The 17,729-nt window shown below is 48.9% G+C and overlaps 1 long non-coding RNA gene across 1 annotated transcript; it reads left to right on the top strand.

Annotated features, from left to right (window-relative positions):
* The first annotated feature begins 238 nt into the window (after nucleotides 1–238).
* LOC134167704 (uncharacterized) lies at nucleotides 239–3,285 on the top strand. Its single transcript, XR_009966262.1, has 3 exons — nucleotides 239–339; nucleotides 512–617; nucleotides 2,891–3,285. It is a non-coding gene; the product is annotated as an uncharacterized LOC134167704 (long non-coding RNA).
* Nucleotides 3,286–17,729: the final 14,444 nt, after the last annotated feature.

Genomic DNA, 17,729 nt, shown 5'->3' with positions numbered 1-17,729 from the left:
CCTAGAATTGCTTTTCCTCCAGTTTCATCTTGTTTTGGCAGCTCTAAACAGTACGTCACGGACTGTTGCCCTAACAAAACATTATTCACTTCTCCGGTCACCATCTGAGACAGAGATAAATTGCTGTCCCTTGTTAGAATTCAAACAAGTCCACCAAACAGTTTAGGTAACTTAATGTTAACCTTTTAAGTTCTGACATCACACTCAAGGGGTCAAACTCCACTGGGATTTTGGTTTAGGAAGTCTTCTGTGTAGCAGCAAAGGGAGAAGAGGGGTTGGCATCACTGTGCTTCCAAGGAGACATCACGGGGACCCAAGTCATGCTCTTCACCTGGGCAGGTAGGGTTTAATAAGGCTTTCTTTAAAAACAAGCAGATACTTTGACATCAGCAACTGCTTCATCTCTATGGGTTTCTCATGCCAAATTCAGGTAAACCAGTATTAACTGGGCAATTCAGAATTTAATGTGGACTGCAGGCACAGTGAGCATCTCTTTCCCCCACCATAATAGGGGAGCAAACAACTTCATCAGAGAAAGGTTTTGTGAAACAAAGCTGTCCTATTGAGCCCCCAGAAAGAAGCACAGGCAACTTTACAGCTTGAAGAAGCATTTACAAGTAAGTCACATCAGGACTGTAGGTTGTGAATTTTCTCTGTTAGAGCCCAGCAGCACATGAAGCCCACAAGTATCTTGAGGATGTACAAGTATCATGCTGGATCATACGTCTAAAAAGGTACAAGAACTTTTCCCCACAGAATTTATACTCTACAATACCGATGCTTCCACTTCTATCTGCTCCTAAGTGCAGGGCTGTGCTCCACCCCGGTATTGTGATTAGGGGCATTTATCGCTCCTCCCTACCATTGACTAAGGATGCTCACAGTCACTTCCCCTGAATTAGCCAAGCAGATCTGCAATTAGCTTCTTTCAAAAGCAATGCTACACCTTGAATTACTCTTCCGAAGGCTTTGCTGAAGCTGCAGGAGCAATGGCCTTAGCAGGAGGGGTGAGATCAATCACAAAGGATGCGGGGCATCTGCTTGGCTGCCGCTTGCAGGAGCGGCTGCTGGGTCAAGAGCTGTGTTCAGCTTCATTTAACAGAGCCCAGCACAAGCCAGAGGGTGCAGTGTAATTAAGCAAGTTTGTGAAGAGAAAATGTAGCACAGTCCCACAGATATCTTATGAAATGTGATAATACCTTCTGTGGTCCCTGGGCCAGCAGGAGGGAGAGATGTCTGCTCATTAGACAAGCCCTGGAAGCGAATCCAGTGGTAACAGCGTGAACGGCAGTGCATGAGTTTCATTTCCACATCTTGGTGTAGGAAACTGCTGGCGTGCATTTTAACCATTAAACATTTCCTCAGACCCCATTAAGAAGCAACTGCTTTAATGACCAAGGTGTCTTCTGCTAGTGGCAGCAAAATGTCCTCCAGGGATCAATGTTCATTAATGCTCAGCAAAGCAGAGCTCATTGAACCCAGACGCACATGGGTGGTGCTGGGATGTTTGCAGTATGGAACGCAGGCCCGTATTTTGGAGGTGGTGTTGGGGCATAAATAAGAAGAAAATAGTCTCTCCTATTTTATATGGTGCTGGTTTAGGAGCTGCCTCCAGACTGGGGCTCCGCAGGTGGGGAGAACATATTCCCATCAGCCTGGGCCATGGTGGAGGTCTCACACCCAGTGGCATGGGAAAGAGCAAGCAGCCTGGGCTGGGATGAGGATGCTTGCTGCTGGGAGATGCCAAACTGGAGCCTGCAATGCACAAATCACCTCATCTTTTCCCTAGCGTTGTGGCTGCCCCATCCCTGGCAGTGTTCAAGGCCAGGTTGGATGGGGCTTGGAGGAACCTGCTCTACTGGAAGGTGTCCCTGCCCATGGCATGGGGCTGGAACTGGATGAGCTTTAAGGTCCCTTCAACCCAAACCATTCTAGAATTCTATGATCTGGCCATAAAATCCATAAAGAATTAATAAGAAATCATGTTAACTCAAACTCAGATTTAGCTGCTGGAGACCGGACTCATCTCTGCCACTCGCACATTCTGCTGCTGCCCAGGGTTGTGGGATCCTGCCTGGGGGAGCAGGGGCTGGTAGTGGAGATCAGGGAGAAAACCTGGTGTCTGTGGTAATGAAAGATGAAGACACAAGAGCTGGGAACCCTGAAGACTTCCAGTGATTCTGCCAGAGCAGGCAAAGCTTTGGCATGCACGTACCATGCATCCAACCCGTACCATGCATCCAGCCTGTACCATGCATCCAACCCGTACCATGCATCCAGCCTGTACCATGCATCCAACCCGTACCATGCATCCAACCCGTACCATGCATCCAGCCTGTACCATGCATCCAACCCGTACCATGCATCCAACCCAAACCATGCTATGATTCTATGCCCAGCCTCAGCAAAGCCAAATGACCAAGTTGCTCAACAGAAGATGTACTCTGGAGTGTAAAACGTTGCCAATGGGGAGGAAAGCAAGGATTATCCGGGCTTCCCTGGGCTAGGTCCTGTGGCAAACACAGCGTTAGTGCTCCGCTGCCCACCTCTGCAGCCCCCAGGCTCTCTGCTATTTCTGCTATGTACTGTAAAGTCTAATGTAATGAGGTTGATCCTGGTAACTAAAGCTGAAGATTAATTATTACAATTTGTTATGAGAAAAAAATAGGGTTTATTTGGAAAATGGGGCTTCCCAGGCCACACAAACGTACCTCATGCGTTGTGCCTCGGGAAGGTTGGTGTTACCGGTATAGGGTGCTCAGCACATTAATGGGGGTTGGTTAGAGGATCGTGTTAAATGAGATGAACGTTTTCAGGCCAGAGTATGGTTCTGAACTCCCAGATTTGGTGATTTTCATACAAAACTTGTGGCTCCTTTTCTGAACCACAGATGCTCCTGAAAAAGAGCCAGAAAGGGCTGGGTCAGCAGCTCTGTGCACACAACGTGGAAAACTGATCCCAGCTGAACCTTCCCAGCACTTTTAGTCTTTTCTTCCCTCTCACAACCTGGGATTACCAGAGATGGCAAACACAAATGTTTGTGTGCCATCCACTGCAGCAAAAAGTGCTGGAAATGAGGATTCCTTTGTTTGCTTGGTGAGGAAAATACCTTGAGTTTGTACTTGTGATGGGAATTACTGTGTCTGAGCCCTGAACATTCGAATGCCTCCAGTGCCATCAAGCCTGTTCCTCTTCGGTAGCTGATAATCAGCATTCTCTATACTCTTGCTTTCCCCTATTCCTTTCTTATTCCAGTAAATGTCACAAAATCATTTATTAGCCTGAGACTACAGGCTGTAGGCTCGAATTTGATTTCCTTCTGCACACACCGCTCCTATCCCTTGGGATACAGCGTAAGTTTTGCCACACAGCTTTGGAAAAAGGGCATTGCTATAAATGCCAGCAGAACTGAGGGAGAAGGGGAGTTCACAGAGAAAACCCTTTCCAACTGTGACTGGGAAAGCATGGAGGAGAGTGTGAGGGTCTGGCTTCCTGCCCTGTGCTTCTGAAGGGATAATAATGGGAATATTGCTTTGAACTGTAATGCCTGGAAAACCTGGGATGTCCCTTCCCTGGGGGGCTGGCACAGGCTTGTGCCCTGTCATCAGGAGGAACGGGGCTGGAGGAGCCACCACTCACCATCCTTGGCCTCAGCTGAGACTTGGCACAGAGAGAAGCTTCATTCAGCCAAGATGTAATTGCAAGTCTTGACTAAAAGGAGCCTGGAGGCCTGGCGCCTCTGCCACCTCCCCTCTGCCCACACATCCCTGAGCGTGCAAGTCACACAAAGTGTTTTAAACCAGGGGCTGCAATGAGTGGGGATGAGATCGAAACATCGGGCAGCAGATTCTGGAGGAAGATGCTAAAATGCCTGGGAGTTTAGGAGGATTTTTCTCTTTAAGAGGCAAGAGATTCTGTAATGACTGTGCAGAGATTTTATTTTTAGGACAACCTATCCGGAGGCTTAGTGTTAGCAGTGCACAGCCTCTGTATTTGCTTTTCATTAGAGCAATTTCATTTGCATTTGGCTAGTAGGAAAATTCATCGTTGTCAGCAAGAACAGCAGCAATAGGCTTGCTTGGGAATTCTATCCCGGTGCCCTGCGCTCTGAGGGTAATCAGCTCTGCAGTCACGCTCTTCACCTCCTCCCAAAAATGCTGTTAGGTGGTACTCTGCCTCCTCTTCCCAACTAATTCTGGATGTTGCTCAGGAGCTTATGTTGCACCAAGAAATAATAACTTCCCATAGGGAATTGCAGAACATGCAAGCGCTAACAGCTTCTGACACTGTAGTCATGTGGCTTAGGATGAGATAACTCCTTTCCAAGAGAAAATAACAGCTAATCCCAGCTTTTTCTACCCCTTAGCCTCCAAGGGTTTCCCTATCTAGTGGCCTTTTGGGGTTGAAGGCAGATATCGCTTTAGGAAATGGAAACATGCATGAGTTGATTTCCTACAATAGCTATGGATGATGGGTGGGAGAGGAAGACATGGGTTAAAGCCACTGTAACATCCCAATAAGAAGACAACAGGCTCAGAAGATGATGGTTCTGTTTAATTACAGTGTATGTTACTCTTGTGCTTGCAGGAAGTAAAGAAGATCCCTATGGAGCTGTGGCAAGGAGGCTCTTTCAGATTTAAACCTCGCACACTAATGCATATATTTCAGTTTATTGGAGATTTTGGGTTATGTTGGTGGCACTGTAAAGATCTTCCCATCTCAGAAGCTTATGGAGTGCCTTCAAATAAAAACCCAATGTGATGCCACGGAAATCTGTCTGAAGCGGTGAAAACTGCCTCCATGAGGTGGCTGTGGCAATAAAATCCAGGAGCATTGCTGACACGGTGATGTTATGATTGAAACTTGAAAAAGGAAATCAGAGCATGTTTGCAGAGGTGGATATAATCAGCAATGCCAGCAAATGGGACAAGCTCCCAAGGTGTGAGTGATAGCGCAGGCATTGTGCTAGCAATGCATTAGAGGATCATGTTGAATTAGATGATAAATTAGTGATAGCACAGGCATCCTAACCTCCCATGGCAAGAGGTTGGAACTAGGTGAGCTTTAAGGTCCCTTCCAGCCTAAACCATTCCATGATTCTGTGACTGTCCTCAAAAAGAAGGGCCAGAGTCTCCAGTGGGTTCCTCTGTGGTCCCAGGGTTTGCTCTGGCTGCATCCCGTTGTTCTACCTTCGGTCTCTGAGACCATTATCCCAGCACTGGAATTCCAGGCTGGGACCAATGTGTCCCTGTTATCTTCTCCTGGGTTTTAGCTCTTATATTTGCCACCCTCATTAAATTTATGTGTCCCCAGGGCTGATTGTGAGGCTTGATGGAGAGCTCCTCCAAGCCCTGCTTCTCCCCCTGTTTTGACTCCCTCTGCAGTGCCGTTTCCTCCCGGCCCTCGTTGGCATTCAGGCACACAGCAGTGGGGTTACGTCTTCAAGGTTAAAAGATTCCGATGGCAAGTCAGATTCCTGGTCTGAAGTTTTCCTTTGAAGCCTTCTCTTGAGCCACCAGGGAAGGCAGCAGGCGGCGAAGCGCCGTGTGGAATACTGACACCGAATGCATCCCATGGACCTGTGCCCGGAGACGCGGAGCAAGGATTTCTGCTGGGAGAGCTGGGAACGCTGCTGGACTTTTGTTCCAATGGAGAGGGAAAATGAAATCGTCAAATAGTGAACAATAGGAAAATTAATCATTCCAACTCCTGTTTTCAAAACTGGAGCTGCTCCTCCACTTAATATTCATGAAAGGTAACTTAATATATAACGTGTGATAAATTAAAGCCTTTATTTCAGTGTCCTTCTGCTCTTCCAGCAGAGTGCCTGCCATACACTGTGAAACTGAAAGAATAATTAGAATTCATCCCTGGGAAAGAAAACTAAGTAATTACCTTTTAAAAAACCCCTTTCTGCCGTTTTCTATCAAGCAAGAAATTCTACTAAGGTACCATCAGCAATCAATAGCAGCGTCCTTCAATAACTCATGAGAAGAGCACATGTCGGATGGTTAAATTGACCTTCCAGTGTGATCGGAGTGCTCCAGAAGATGCTGCAAAGCCTCCTGGAACAGAGTGGTACCCAGCCTAAGGTGCAAATGGGAAGGGCTGAAGCATTTCAAGTCCACATCCACCCTCCTGGCAGGAGGTGGAGCAGAGGTGCCGGTGCGAATGGCTGGTGATAATCCTAGACACAGAAAGGAGGTGAGCTCCATAATTCTTCCCTTGTATTTCTTTGGGTTTCCAGGTTAGAAACATCATTTACATCCTTTTCTAAAACTCCACAGACTGTCCTGCAGGATGGGAAGCGTTTGCCATGAGCCATACACCTCGGTGTGCGGTCTGGGGATGCTGCAGAACCAAAACATCCAGGTAACCCCCTGATTCAACAGTCATAGAATCACACAATGGTTTGGGTTGAAGGGACCTTAAAGCTCATCCAGTTCCAACCCTCTGCCATGGGAAAGGCCACCTTCCACTAGAGCAGCTTGCTCCAAGCCCCATCCAGCTTGGCCTTGAGCACTTCCAAGGTCAAGCAATGCGGATTTATTCATGGTTGACATTAAACAGGTGTAGAATTCACTTAAGACAGTGTCTGCCTACTTCTGGTGGGCTGGGATTATTGCTCGGATGCAAAACCTCAGCAGGGAGGACCTGGGCTGAAAGAACCCCTTCATTGTCTGTTTTCTGGGGGTGGCAGGGCTGGCTATATTAAATACTATTCTATTTTCAACTTTATTTGCTGGAATTAAGTGAGTTTTGATTGGAAAATAGGCTTAACCAACTGCTTTATTAGTCAGAGGAAATTGCTTTGGCTAATTGACAGAGGAAATACTGAAAGAGAAATCAAGACGTGGAAAATGTTACTTAATAGGAATAGTTCAGCTCCCCTAAAGCATGTTAGCTTTCCATTTCGTGGTGATATTGAATGCAGCACATTATAGGCTCCTTCTCAAGGGGAAATATTTGGAATTTTTCTAGTAGTGGAAAGTGATTGCTCTAGATTTATTGAAATAAAGATGATTTATCCAAGTTTGTGACTGGGAACATGAGTTCTGGAGGTGTAAACCCCAAACCTGTCTATTTGATTAACTTTCTTATGAAATTACAGGTTTATTACTTGTGATGGAGAAGGCACAGCGGGGTGGAACTTTGTTCCCAGACACACAATGCCCATGATTGATTGCCCCTCAGTAAGTTCTTTCTAGATGCCAGGAGATGGGGAGTGCTGATGGTGAGGAGCCCAGGTCTGGATGTGGCTCTTTGCTGCCACCCAAGTAGGCACACTGGCAGCTGGGGTGTCTCCAGCATGGGTACCACCAGTATGGGTACCACCACCATGGGTACCACCAGGATGGGTACCACCGCTGATAAGGGTACCTGTGGTGCAATGCCCAGCTCAGATGCCTCGTGCCAAAGTGGCTGGAATGTGGTTGTATTCTGAACAAAAGCTTTTTGAGTGAGGAGGATGAGCCTTTTGTTACTTTTCTGCCCCAGACACGTTCCTCCTGCCCATCCTCACAGCACAGCCCAACCCAGACCAGGTACCTTTCAGACTGAAACTACCAGAAGAGAGCCTGGAGTGAAGTAATAGCAGTGGTCCTTACCCCATCCCCTACCCGAGGCTGTGCTCTTCACACTAAGTGTGGTGTATTCAGACCCTCTGGACCTTGATCATCCTTCCCTTTAGCTGCTGACAAGGTGTGAAGATGAATCTCTTGTTTGGGATCTGCCCAGCTCCCATGGGAGCCCAGAAACAATCGCTTCTCAGGGCTGAGCCTAGGGGCTAGCATCCACCAGCAGCAGAGCCCATGTCCAGTGTTTGCTATCCTGACAGTGCTGCGGGAGCAGGGTCCTTTCCTGGGCACTCCATCATGATGACAGATGCTGAAAAACTGCCACTGCCAGCTGCTCTGCTTGGCTGTTTGGCTGCCAGGCTCCCAATGGCACCATCAATCCCAGCCTGTCAAGCCTTGTTGTCCCTTACTGTGGTCAAAACAAAAGCAAACTCAGGCAGCAGCTATGAAGGAAAGAAGACAAAGGGAAAGGAAGCCTCTGAATATTGTAAGGAAGGTGAGTCATAGAATCATAGCATAGGTAGGGCTGGAAAGGACCTTAAGATCATCCAGTTCCAACCCCCTTGCCATGGGCAGCTTAGCCCCCTGTTGAGGGGTTTGCCGGGGTGTGCAGCACTTCCCAATGGGCCCCAGCACTTTGGTGCTGGTCCCTGTCAGAATGGACCAAATTCTCCCCCCATTTGCATTTCTGCAGGGGTGATCAGAGGGACAGTGATGAGTCCCACATTCCCTGGGCAAGTGATAGGGTCAGGGTCACTCTGAGCTGCTTCTCCAGATTGGAGCTTCATGGGGTGGGTCATGAGCTGTGGCCACAGCGTGTCCTCACCTGCTCCTGCCCAGGTTCCAAATCAACAGACATTAAGACAAGAGCTCTGAGATGCTGATGGTCAATGTCTGCTCTTAATGAGGGGCCTTGCACTCAATGCACAGGGCCAGGTTTGGATGAGGCTTGGAGCAAGCTGCTCTAGTGGAAGGTGTCCCTGCCCATGGCAGGGGGTTGGAACTGGATGAGCCTTAAGGTCCCTTCCAACCCAAATCAGCCCGGGATTCTATGATTCTATGATATTTTGTTTTAATTAGCACACTACCTGCAAACATCACCGTGTATAGGTAGTGAAACAGAGACCGAATCGTTTCAATGCACAGTGTACAACTTGGCCTTGAGATCCCTCTATGGTGAATTATTAGCTTGGCACTAAATACGTTTTGTCATTTCCTACATCATAAACATTTATTTCTAGCACTAATTAGAACAGATTCATTGTTGCAGAAGTTATAAGTACCTATAAAAGCTTGCAGTTGTTTCACTAAGCCCTTTGCATGCAGCTGTGCCCCCACAAATCTGGAATACAGCCACAGATGGCAGGTATTACTGTACAATTAGCCAGGAAGGGCTGGGTTATCCGCCTTCCTGCGCAATTAGGGAGCTGGGAGAAGAAGGTTCAGATAGGGTAGGGACATGAATCTTGCATCCCTTCTGCCTAGGCAGGCTGCGCTTTGGAGCCTTACGTTCACTTTTGGGTTTGGAAGCAGAAGCACAAGGGATGGCACAGAGAAGGAGCTTTTCCAGCTGCTCCTGCATTCAAAGGATTTTAAGGGCTTGGGTTTTTTTGGTTGGTTGGTCGCCGCTTCAATGAGGGTTAAGAACATTTTGCTTTTGCTTTCTGGTGATCTAGTAGCAACCAGAAACATCATTTTCATCTGTGCTTTCTGAGTGTTCTTGTTGAGCATGGCTGTGCTCAACACAGTCAATAAATGCTGGGGAATAAAGTGATGTATAAAACGTTTCAGACGCAAGAGCCTACGTAGCAATCCTTAGCCACGGAGCGTGTTTTTCCTGCTGGCTGTGAGCCCCAGGCCTGGGGGATGTTTGGGCACTTCCCCATCGTTGTCCTGTTTAGCTCACACAGCTCACGTTTGCTTGGTGCAGAGGTGACTCTGGGCAGCAGAACCTCCAGGCACCGTCAGATTTAAAGCCTTCCTGTGCCCTAGTGCCATAAACACAGTGCTTTGCTGACAGGAAACCTTTCACACTGCCATGACATGCGCCATCAATTACTGCAGGTGAAGGCATCCCAAATGCCAGATGAGAACCAGCCGGCGCTGACATTTCGGCTGCAGTGGGAGTGAGGCAGGGCGGGCTGGCATGGGCACATCACACACAGCCTGGTTGGTGGCCAAGTCTTAGGGGCTGGTGCAAGATACAGGGCAGCCCAGGAGGGTTGGTTTGCCTCCTCTGCTCCTGGAGGCCTGGCCCAAGGGGTGGGTGATGGTGAGCTTTGATGCTAGGCATTTGGATGGCGATCGAAACAGCAAATGCTTAAGAATGGGTGTAAGACCTCCTTATGTACAGGGTGCCCAGAGAAGCTGTGGCTGCCCCATCCCTGGCAGTGTTCAAGGCCAGGTTGGACACAGGGGCTTGGAGCAAGCTGCTCTAGTGGAAGGTGTCCCTGCCCGTGGCAGGGCTTGGAACTGGAGGAGCTTTAAGGTCCCTTCCAACTCAAACTAATCTGGGATTCTATGATGCTATGACTGGGCATAGCAAATGCAGACATACCTGTGCAAAGCAACCTTGAAGTCATGACATTTGGCTCTTCCTGATGCAGCACATCTCATCACAGGTGTGTAGAAATCCCTCAGCTTTTTGTCATACACAGAACTGTCAATGTGACCCCATTTCTGCTTTGGGTCCCCTACACTGGCATAGAGAACCAGTCATAACGCAAACCAAGGGGAAAATGTTGAAATTCATATTAGAAGCCTTGCCTCATTTTGACATGAAAGACATTGGACCAAGTTTCTATTCTGATTATAGTCGATAACTCTGTTCCAAGGTACATTTCTAGGATCATCTGCAGAGAGAATAAAGTTCACAGGCAAACTCATAGCCTGATGAAACACAGTTCAGCTCAGGCTTTCAGGTGCAACGCTCCTCGTAAAGTGATGAACTCTGAGCCTGTAGCAGGGCCATTTCTTCTTGGCATCTCATTTGGGCCCAAAATGACAAATGTAGCTGCTAATTTAATTGTCTGTTGAATTGCCTTTCCCCGAGCTGGCCCAAAAAAAATCAATGCATGGAGATCTGTTGGCTGCATGTACCTCACGTTGTATATACCCCCAAAGAAACCCACGTCTACTTTTAATCAATTGCAAACCGGTGTGAGATGATAATGAAGACTCAACACAAACAGGCTATTTGGCTGAGATATCTGTAATGTGAAATGTGAATGTTCCTGCTTCCACAGGAGCTGAAAGGAAAGGTTACGCTCTGGTTGCCGGCAGCATGAGGCAGGGGTAGGGGACCCCAGTGAGCAGCAGTGAGTGTGACAGTGGGAACTCAGAGCGTGAGCAATTCCATGATGAGTGGGGAAGTATCCCAAGGAAAGGCCCCAAAGGAGGGGTGAAACAAGCCCTGGAGAGCTGCATGGTACTCACTGCAGTTTTAATAGTGAACTGAAGGAGCCAAACTGCTGCAGAGTGGGCAGAAAGACACCTTTGGTTGTGCATTAACACCCAACAGCATGGGCTGGACCCTCTGAGGGTGCTGAGGTGCTGGCACAGGGTGCCCAGAGAAGCTGTGGCTGCCCCATCCCTGGCAGTGTTCAAGGCCAGGTTGGGTGCAACAGGGATCCCACCTCATCTCTGGGTTGCTTGTTCCTTATGCAGGAGAAGAGTGGAGGCCCAAGGACTGGTTGGCTGTCGAGTGTGTTATTTCCCACGAGCAACATTACCCATGTTTTGTTGCTTCTGCTATTTAGCTCACTTAATTTGTTTCAGGCTAATTACTACTTCATTATGGTGGCATGCCTACTGCAAGAACGGTTTCAAACAATATTTAGCATTTGATGTGCAACAGAGTCCTTCAGCTTTGGGCCAATTATTGCTTAATAATTTCATTTCAAATTCATGTCAACCCCGAAAGCATCACAAGCTCTCTCTGGAAAGTCCAAATGTGTTTGCCTCAGAGCATCACCTGCGTGGCCCTCAGTCTCCTTATGCAACACACAATGTCATGTGAAAAATGCTATTTTCTCATCAAGAGCACAATGTCAAAATTATTCCCCCCCTGTTCTTTAAGATACCTGCGCTTTCCCATCCTCGATTAAATGTCAGGTCACACTGGGTATCCAATCAAAGCTGGAGCTGTTTCAGATCCCATTTCACATAAGCACGGGGAGGAATGCTGAATTGTTATCACCTCTTTTGGAATGAAAACCTCCAGGGCTGAGAACAGATATATCCAGCCCCCAAGAAAACAATACTGGGGCTGCCTGCACCCACCACTGCTTTCTGCCCTGAACCACCCTGCACAGCTCTCACGGCCTCCTTCTTGCACTGTGTTCCACTGAATTAAGCTCAAAGATTAAAGCAATAAGAAAATAAAATTGAATGAAGCTGATGAGAATGCAAATAATGTCACTGGTAATTAGATCTTTCATCTTCCCATTTCATTCCATGCTCTTTTATGGTCTTTCTCTTTCCAGCTTTTGTCTTCTCCTCATCCTGCTTGAATGTTTTTATTAAATCCCTTGCAAAGCTCTGAATAACGCATCTGCACTATGCAATCCACACACAAATAACCAACCAAGAGCAGTGGGGCAGCAGAGGATGGCAACTTTCCCCTGGCGTCGTTGCTGCCTCGGCCTCTGGTTTCTGACCGTGGCATCCCCAAAAGCCCAGACACACCAAACCCGCTGTTCCCAGCAAGGGCACTGCAGGCGAAGAGGATTAGCCCTATAAAGCCATGTCAGCCAGTGAACAGTACCATGTTGTTGGAAACCAGCCCGGGTTGCTCTGCAAATGCTGCAGAGAGCAACCCCAGCCATGGGTCTGCGGCCCCATACCCCATCCTCCCAGGGCTGCTGGGTCTGCAGCATCCGCTTCCCCTTGCTGGCCTGCATTAATACCCCCAGAGATGCTGAGACTTGTCACTCCAGCTCTAACCTGTAAATCTCCATCATCACCCTGGGTCTTTGAGGAGCATCACCAAGACCTGAAGCAGGGGGTGGTGGCCGAGGGCTGAGTGGCCACGGCTGCAGTTCTCAGCACTCAACATTTCTGCAGGGCAGAGAGCGGAGGGAAGCGCCTTTAAATGAACGTTGCGTCTACCCTAGCTGCTTGAGAAGAGCTGATGCCTCTGTGGACCTGACAAAGCGAGCAACCGGGCCAACAAACGACAGCCGGGATGATTCATCTGCAATGAAAGTGCCTTTCATGTTGCCTGCTCTCGCTGCGGTGTCTCGGGGCTGAGCAGAGACCTTCAGCCTACCTGTGCCTCGCTCCCACGCTCTGCTTTCCACTCCAAAGAGCTGCGGGCAGAGCCTGAGCCTCTGGCTGGCTCCCAGAGCACTTCAGAAGCAAAGAGGGGAAGTATTTGTTAGAGGAGCAGCACTGCTGGCTTGAAACAGAGCCTGAGAGCGTTCAGTGCCTGAACAAAACCCATACATTTCAATGGAGGGGAGAGCAAGGCAGGGAAAGCATCACCACTCTTTTGGCCTGTGGAGCAGGGGCACTGTGGTGGTGGGCAGCCAGCTCTGTGCTCTGTCCTCTTTGGAGATCAGCATTGGACCTTAGACCTTGGATAAGTGACAAATGGCTCAGAATAAGTCAAGAATCCTAAGGTGGTTCAGGGTACCACATGTTACTATGCCCAGTGCACCTAAAGCCATGGATGGTGGCAGGGGCCAGGGAGCAGCAGCTCCCACTGGAAGTACAATGAGTCCGGGGGGACTTTTCACTCAGCTTTGCAATTCCATAACCCCAGCACTGCATGCTGCCATCCCTCCCAGGCTGCTCTGGCTCTTGGCTGTCACTGTCAGTGACTCCTGTCTTGTTCTGCAGCAGCAGAGGGTAAAACCCAACCACACAGCTCCTGCCAGCGTGCAGAACCCAGTGGAACCAAGGGAAAGAGCAGCGCAGTCCTCTGGGTACTCCAAAGAATGGTTGCCAGAGCCAGGTTGAATGGGGCTTGGAGCATCCTGGTGTAGTGGAAGGTGTCCCTGCCCATGGCAGGGGGTTGGAACTGGCAGAGCTTTGAGGTCCCAAACCAGGCTGATTCTCTGATGACACTCTGAGTTCCTTATATAGCGGCAGTGTGCAGGGAAGGCTCTGATCAGATCCCCTCCCAAGCACACTGACTGCATTTGCCCAGAAGCCTGGCTTTTGTAACTGCTTTTTCTTTAATTGAGAAAGATGACATCTCGGTTTTCAGTGTCTTCTTTCAGCTCCTGCCAGGCTGGGTTTATCACACTGCTCCCATTCATTCCTACCCGGATGCTTTTGCTGTAGCTGGTGTTCTGTGATTCATACTTTTGGTTTCCCTAAATTGGATTATTGCAAGCCGAGGCTTTCAGGCTGCCCAATGGTCTGTTCTGGCACAGTGCAGAGCTGTAGCTCAGTTACACGCAGAAATTTCAGCTCTGATCCATGCTATGGTTAATCTTCATCTCCTTCCTTAGAGAGAGTGGATTGAGCTAATGCTATACAGCACGCTCTACCCTGCTCATCCAGCAGGAATTCCCCTCTCTCCCCTTATTATTCCTACAGGTTTGAACCAGCAGTGGGGTTGCAGAGCTGGGGCATGTCCAGTTCATGATCTTGGCCAAACTCTGAACTGACTTACAAAGAAAATGAAACAGGATTTTCCCTTTGAGCTCAGTTGTTCTGGATCAGGCTCTGCTCGTGGTTCTGCTGCAGCACCTCATTCCTGCTGCTCCATCTGTGGGCTGAGCTTGGTGGGCAGAAGCTCTTCCCTGTGAGGGTGCTGAGGCGCTGGCATAGGGTGCCCAGAGAAGCTGTGGCTGCCCCATCCCTGGCAGTGTTCAAGGCCAGGTTGGACACAGGGGCTTGGAGCAAGCTGCTCTATGGAAGGGGCCCCTGCCCGTGGCAGGGCTTGGAACCGGCTGAGCTTTAAGGTCCCTTCCAACCCAAACCAGTCTGGAATTCTGTGATTCCATAAACATTTGATGGACAGATAATTTTTTTTTTATTCCTTACCATGCCACTTCCTGGTAATTTGAGTTGATTTCTAGTTTCTCATCGGCAAATAACAGCAGGTATTACTGCTTCTAATTCCTCACTTTCTTGCCCTCCGATGCAGAACAATTTCTGTGGTGTAAAAGCATTTGCTGGGTTGTGCCAAACGCCCGCATGGCTGGGAGACTGCATGGTGTTCATGGTGTAAAGAGCCCTTACGAGTGACTCCAGGAGTCAATAAGCCAAGTGCTTCACTACAGTTGCTTTATCAGTATCGATTCAGTTAATAATCATTTATCTTAATCCCAGCCCCCGGCAGCTGCCTGTTTAACCCTCTGGAGGAGGCACGCTCCGGAGTCATAATCTGGCTCCCAGGCCAGAGGGAGGTTTGCTCTGTAATGGAATTCCTTAGTGATTTGCTGCTGTGACAGCCCAGGACTCTCACCTGATGGCCGATAGGAAGTCCATAAACATGTCAAAGGAAGCAGCCCCTCTCCGGGAAGGGTGCAGGGGATGGGGTGTGAGCACTGATCCCACTCAGAGGCAGGAGGGACCGGAGCGTCCCTGTGCCCAAACCCCATCCAGGCAGCATCCTTCACTGCCCTGCTTTCTACTAGGACATTTGTACATGGCATTGCTGGGCTTGACTTTGCCCCTTTGCTCACTCTAACCTCCGATACAATACCCTCCTCCTCTCACTCTCCAGACTCAGCAGTATTAAGCACTAATTTCCCTTTTATTTACTATAAAAAAAACCTTCTTTAACTCTTAATAGCTTTCCTAAAGCCATAACCTGCTTTGTCTGTTGTTTAATAGGAAATCAATATTGTTGTAATACAATGAAATTAACATTGATTTATCTCATTCTAACTGGCAGCTAAAGCAATAAGGTATTAGTCCATGTGCTCCCTTCAGAAGGACCAGTCAGCTTCTTCAAGCCCTATGTGTTTCTCTTTGCTAATAATTAATTACAAAAGCCTGCCATAAGCCTTGTAGAGGGGATTAGGCAGGATAACCACTTGCAGCAGTTTCCTAAATGAATGCAGAAGTGCAACTACCAGACTGAGATACACGTTCAATGCACTCATGCTGGCAGGGACTGTATGAGGATGTCCAAATCCACCTTTGCTTGCCAAAGGCTGGGTGCAGGGCAGAAGCCACCAGAACATTGTGCCTGTTTGTCATCACCATTCAGATGGGTTAAAGCTGTGCTGACCCCCCTGCAGCCCTGATCCAGCGCTGGGGCAGCAGCACAGGAGGGATGTGGAGCTGCTGCAGCGAGGCCAGAGGAGGCCATGGAGATGCTGCGAGGGCTGGAGCAGCTCTGCTCTGGAGCCAGGCTGAGAGAGCTGGGCTGGGGCAGCCTGGAGAAGAGAAGACTCCTGAAGGGGAGACCTGAGAGCAGCTCCAGTGCCTGAAGGGGCTGCAGGAAACCTGGAGAGGGGCTTGGGACAAGGGCCTGTAGGGACAGGCCAAGGGGAATGGCTTGAACCTGCCCGAGGAGAGACTGAGATGAGCTCTTAGGCAGAAGCTCTTCCCTGTGAGGGTGCTGAGGTGCTGGCACAGGAGAGAATCTGCCCCTGGCACCTGCACAAGCAGCAAGCCATAGGCTGAAGGTCTGAGACTGAGGTTTCCATGCTGTGTTATGAGCACTTCATTAGATAATTCTGTAATTACATCAGTAAAACCCACTGCACAGTATCCCCTAACCTGCAGCTTCAGGGCATGAACTGCATCCCATTGGATCTGGATGGACCTGCCCACCCTGGGATCACACAGGTGGTGGCACAAGCAGAGGGAACGATGGGTTTCTTGTCTTTTTGCTGGAGCTTCTGCTTCAGTGGCTGGTGATGGATCAGCCAACAGGAAATCAAAGGGTAGAAATTAACTTCAGGCCAAAGAAAAATGACATTTGTCTCTCACCTGGGGGACTGGCAGAGCCATTTCTCATTTTAATAACCCAGTGATTAACTTTGAGGCAGGAGGGAATACTCCTCCGAGACGGGAATGCTCTCAAGTGCAGTTTACATGGGATCTACAATAATTCTCTTGTATTAATATAATTACCAGACAATCCATTTCAATAACATAATCACAACCCATATTTCATTCCTCAATTACTGTTCTGATTAGAACAGTTTCTAAGCCATAACCTCCTCCCAAACCCATCCCTAACATGATTTTTAAAAGAGAACAAGCCAGTAATTACTCTCACCATGTTAAGCCAATTAGCCCAGTGGCAACGGAGCAGAAAGGTATTTTTCTTACTGGCTACTCATCAGCAGCGGCAAGAAGCTTCATCAGAAGAGCCATCCCTTCTCAGAACCCGTTTCTAAGGACCTGCAGTCTTTCACATAATGAACATGCTGGGATACATCACCCCTAGCAGAAGATGATGTGCTGATGGAGTTGCCCTGGCAGCTCCGCAGCTGGGACCAAGCACTGGTGCTCAGGGGGATGCTGCTCCATGGCCAGGACCAGGTCTGCCCCATCTCCCTGTGAGCAGTCATTTTCCCCCAGGAGATGTGTGGGTGTCTCCCAGTCAGGTAACTCGTTCACTCACTTCCCCCCCTTTCTTGCCCTCCCCCTGCTCTCAGGGACGGAGAGGAGAATGGGGTTGAGATAAGAACAGTTTAGTAACACAAATCACTACTGCTACCACCAATGATAATAATGATAAAGGAAATAACAAGGGAAGAGAATACATCATCTCACCACCAGCAACCAAGCTCCGGTCTCCCCAGCCCTTCACTCCCAGTCATCCTGGGCATGACGTGCTGTGGTATGGAATACCTCTTTGGTCAGTTTGGGTCAGGTGTCCTGTCTCTGCTTCCTCCTGGCTTCCTCCTCCCTGTCAGAGCATGAGGCTCACAAAGTCCTTGGCCAAACCAAAACATCCCTGATGTTCCCGAGCTGAAAGTCAAAACACTTGCACCAGCTACCAAGAAGGAGATGTGTGGGGAAAAGAAAACCCCTGAATGCTCTGGACACCTCATCTGAGCAAAGCTTAACCTGAATTTGGGGCTCTCCCTGTCTCAGAGCCTGGTTTGTTCAACCCCCTGCCTCCTGGGGTACTCCCTGCTCCATCCACCAGCCTTAAATATGCTAAGCCTAAACAAACCACATTTCCAGCTGTCCAGGAGAGCAGGCAACACGCGGGGGATGAATCCTGCTTGC

This window comes from Pezoporus occidentalis, unplaced genomic scaffold, assembly GCF_034315485.1.
Source record: "Pezoporus occidentalis ecotype Australia unplaced genomic scaffold, CSIRO_AGI_Poc_V1 ctg294, whole genome shotgun sequence".
Classification (NCBI taxonomy): Eukaryota; Metazoa; Chordata; class Aves; order Psittaciformes; family Psittacidae; genus Pezoporus; species Pezoporus occidentalis.
The sequence above is the reverse complement of the archived record's forward strand: the minus strand, read 5'-3'. Positions and strand labels throughout refer to the sequence as shown.